The sequence below is a fragment of the Alosa pseudoharengus genome, unplaced genomic scaffold, assembly GCF_046254945.1.
Source record: "Alosa pseudoharengus isolate Yale_2024_CS ecotype anadromous, Long Island Sound unplaced genomic scaffold, YU_APseudo_1.1 YU_APseudo_1.1_scf_21, whole genome shotgun sequence".
NCBI lineage: Eukaryota > Metazoa > Chordata > Actinopteri > Clupeiformes > Clupeidae > Alosa > Alosa pseudoharengus.
Window position 1 is genome coordinate 14,975,014 of NW_027468674.1, and position 4,614 is coordinate 14,979,627.

At 41.1% G+C, this 4,614-nt stretch overlaps 1 long non-coding RNA gene across 1 annotated transcript in view; it reads left to right on the forward strand.

Annotated features, from left to right (window-relative positions):
- The first annotated feature begins 2,588 nt into the window (after positions 1-2,588).
- Positions 2,589-4,614, forward strand: part of LOC143137708 (uncharacterized) — a 626,567-nt gene continuing 624,541 nt past the window's right edge. The window contains exons 1-2 of the long non-coding RNA XR_012990071.1: positions 2,589-2,915; positions 3,749-3,959. This is a non-coding gene — a long non-coding RNA (uncharacterized LOC143137708). The remainder of the gene's footprint in view (positions 2,916-3,748; positions 3,960-4,614) is intronic.

The following is a 4,614-nucleotide window of genomic DNA, read 5'->3' on the forward strand; positions in this document are numbered from 1 at the left end:
AATAATAATTTAATTATTATTATCACTATTATGATTATGTCTTACTTGAGGTATACACGGATGGGAAGGTGAAATGCACACAAGGGGATGGGGGAAAAAAAATGATGGAAAATGTGTTCACAAATGAATGATCATGATTGTTTATGAACTCACTGAAACCTGAATGAACACAATAAAGTATAAAAAATAAAATAAAAAAAAAACACACACACACAACATACACACACACACACACACACACACACACACACACACACACACACACACATATCCCTGGGTCATATATGACGAAATCTCTTAGAGTCGACCTCCCCTCCAAACCCCCACCAGAAATAATAGTTCTTGTACTGTTTCAGGCCTTGTTTACAAGCCAAGAACAATCTATGTTAATGGTATTCTGTTTAGGCCTGGACAGCCCTGTAGCTTAGCATCAACTCTGCTAGCGACATGTTGATTCTGTTTAGGACTGCAAAGCCCTAGCCGAGCACTAGCGAGCGTCCGCTTAGCAAAGTGTTTGTGCAGCTGCATCTCTTCCAGAAGATTCCGGAGGGCCATTGGCCAGGCGTCGCACCTGTGTTTGAGTGAGGTGGTGACACATTCGCAGACTGCCACCTGGAAAATGTTACAGAGCGAGAGAGAGAGTGAGAGAAAGAGAGAAAGAGAGAAAGAGAGTGATAGAGAGGGGAGTTGTAATAATTTTGTGACGATTAACAGAAATGACCCTGTCATAAATATTGAGGCCGGCTGTTGTTTGAGAGAGGGCACGCTTGACGCCTGAAAGCACAAATGGATAAATATGAGTCCAGAAAATAAACATAAAAGAACATTTTATAGCTGTGCATGTAGGACGAAGTTGTCAGACTTTCCAATTACGACACAAAGTGACGTTTTCTTCTTTGGAAGTAGCGACCCTAACCATAGCTATATGTCATAAAATAAACAGTCTTATGCCACTTTGCCAGCCAAAATATGAGAGGAAAGTTTTATCAAATACAAGTGGACATTTTATTCAGGCTCTTGAACATGTCTATATGGTGCAGTGTTTTCATTTTGTGTGTGACCAGTTAATCTGAATTATGGAGTCTCGTATCCACCGCTTCAGGCATATACCAGTTTATATAAGAGTCAAGTGGTGCCAGATATTATTAACTATGTTCACCACTTCAAGAAATTCACTTTGAGCCTCGATATGTTTTGCCCAGAGGTCCTACCACATCTTTTTATGCAAGTTCCCCAACAAATGTTCATTTATTTCTGTAACCAATTCCGCCTGACTGCGCATGGACCAATACTGTATCTGCTTTCTGTCGATTGGCTGTGGTCATGGAGACACCACTCCCTCTAGCTCACTCAGAGTTCCAGAATCCCCGGCAACAATCACAGAGTCCCAGGGTCCCTGAAAACAACCCCAGAGTTCCAGAGTCCCCGGCAACAATCACAGAGTCCCAGGGTCCCTGAAAACAACCCCAGAGTTCCAGAGTCCCCGGCAACGACCGCAGACTTCCAGGGACCCCACCATGGGCCTGTAAAAGAGCCGAGGATGGAGGAGGTCTGTGGGGGAGGCAGGCTGATAATGAACTGCAGTAAATCAGACCAGGCCCAACCCGCGCTCTGTGGAATGGCTGCTCATGTCATTTGCAGGTACACACACACACACACACACACACACACACATGCACACACCACACCACACAAACACATAGATTCAAACACACATACTTTTACACACACACACACACACACACACACACACAGACACACACACACACTCCTGATGGGTTCCTCAGCTGTGAGGTCTGCTCCAGTACTGTACCTGCTGGGTGGCCGGAAGGCGCTGAGTTCCGTAACGACGCTGAGTCATCGGTGGGCGTTCCAGCTGTTTGTTGTCCTGATTACGGCCTAATGAGACGCCCGCGGTCGCTGCCACCCCTTGCCGAGAGCCAAAACGCTGGGTATGGCACGTGCCATAACGAGACCTAATGGGTCTAGGCTGTTGGAGTGCATTTAGACTGCATGTGTACTAGCATGAGATGGAAGTCTCTGTAGTGACTGATGTGGCAAGCCATACCATTAGGGTCTTTCAGTGCAATGTCTCGCAGTAACTTTACAGATTCACTGATATTTGAGGGTACTGTATGTGGGGCTTATGTATATACTGTACTGCATAGGTCAGCATTTTCATTACCTGTACAAAAAACCCAGAGCCATAACCCCAATTATTGATAATGTAAGTAATAATCTATATTAGGACAAAGTTCAAACACGGCCAAATTTATGTTTTAAATGATGTTTAAATTATATTAAACATCTCGGTATCACTTTCTCTGTTTCTCTTTAAGACAACCTTGGGGTTTGAGAGAACATTCTCACACAAAAGTACATTTAACAAGCCTATGGCAAGAAGATTATTGTATTGTGTCTATATTGTCTGTGTGTGAGTGTGTGTGTGTGTGTGTGTGTGTGTGTGTGCGTGTGTGTGTATGTGTGTATGTGTGTGTATGTATTGTATGATTGTACGTGTGTGTGTGTGTGTGTGTGTGTGTGTGTGTGTGTTGTATGTCAAAAGTATGTTTTACAAGCCTACACTCTAAAAAATGCTGGGTTATTTTTTCAACCCAAACGCTGGGTTGAGGCTGTTGGGTCGTTTTGTTTGGTTGTTTTTACTCATATTGGGTCATTTCTGTAACCCAGCTTGCTGGGTTGATAGTTTATCACTGCTGGGTTGATAGTTTAGGGCTGTGCTCCCCCCTGTCCCCCACCTGACGTGGAGTACACTACCCAGCACCAGGGTGACTTCAACACAGCTGCATAGTTATTTGAAGGTTGAGAGAAAAAAATCGGCAGGCAGGCATATTCTTTCAACCGTCCAGTCCAGCAGCTGTCAACATGCAATGGAAATCAGGTGATTTCGGAAGGTATGTATCTGCTTTTATTTATTTATTTTTATCCAGACGGATTTTAAAAGTCCACCCAGAGACATACCCTTCGTGATATCAAGGAATATTCTGCCTGCCATTTCGTTCAGCTTCAAGCAGGTTAGCAGGTGTCATTCATTCCAGCTAATATTAGCTACTGTTAATGTTAAATCTACACAAAGACAGACTCATAAAACATATTTCTGTATTCACTGGGTAGGAACTGCTGAACAGAAACAAAACAAACTTTTACAACGAACTACAATTAGCATACCAGCAGCTGGTAGGTAACGTTAGCAGACTTGGAAACTTTATGCTAATTAAATATGCTTCGTGGCTAACGTTTGTCAACTAGCTAACACAGTCGAAGTAGTCTCTTCACAACACACGTAACTTACGATAATAATCATGCCAAACAACATCTTATTAAATCATTCAGGGTAGCCTCATATTATAGCCATGTAACTTACTGGGTGGTTCTTGGTGGTAACATTTACTTGGATTCACTAAGAATGTGTTAACATAGCTAGCTAACGTTAGCACTGCTGACTGTCAGCCTAATGTTAGGCTAACGTTAATGGTAATGTTACCTGCTAGTGTTATCAAGCTCGTCTGACATAAACGCACGTTTTGTATTACCGGTATTATGTTTAAAACAACTCCATAATATAAGGTGGTCATGGTTTCCGAGTGTGTTGCACTAATAATTTGTCTCCTGGTGGATTTTTATGTCTGTCAACATCATTCACTGGTAATGGTTCATGCACGTCTTGATATAAAGTTTTGTAGGCTAACCGTGATTAAAATGCACTCTTTTTTTCTTTGATTGACAGGACTGACCCCCAAAACGGACTTTGGAATCTGCCTGCCTTCATGGAAGTATCACATGCATTTTATACTAGGCTATCTATTCAAAAATAAAGAAAACTATCAAATAAATAATTATGTTTAACTGTTTTATTTCATTGCATGGCTTTTGATGGACATTTAATATAGACTGTCTATATCAGGCCTAAAGCTGTTAACAGAAGGTGTGACTTTCAAGTAAGTAAATACAAACTTTGAGTTAATACAAGTTTGTACAAGCAGAGTATTTTAAAAATCAAGTTTTGGGGGGATTTGGTTACATAACCCAAACGTTACGTAACTTTAACTAAACAGTTGTGTCAACATAACCCAACATATTGGTTAAATGTCAACCCAGTTGTTGGGTTAAATTTAGTAACCCAATTTGCTTGGTTAAGATAACCCAATGCTGTGTTGGACCACATTTTACTCAGCGGAAAACAACCCAGTTTGGGTTGTTTTCAACCCAGCATTTTTTAGAGTGTATGGTAAGAAGATTAAGCACTTGGCTAGAAGATCTATTGTAGTAGACTTTCAAAACAAAATCTGAAAGGTCTACTACAATAGATCTTATGTCTAACTGTCTGTTCCAATGTACATAATTGAAACAATAGTAGCACTGCATAAGTCTCCTAAGATATCAAAGGTCCATATTTGATAAGATTTCACATAAGAGTCACACATAAGAGTCACACATAAGAGTCATGCATTAGAGTCACACATAAGAGTCATGCATTAGAGTCATGCATAAGAGTCATAATCTGCAGTTGCACTGTAAAAAAAAAATGGGCTAGACAGTATGAAATCTCAGTTAACCCACTGACTTAACATTCTGTAAAATGGAAAAGCCAGT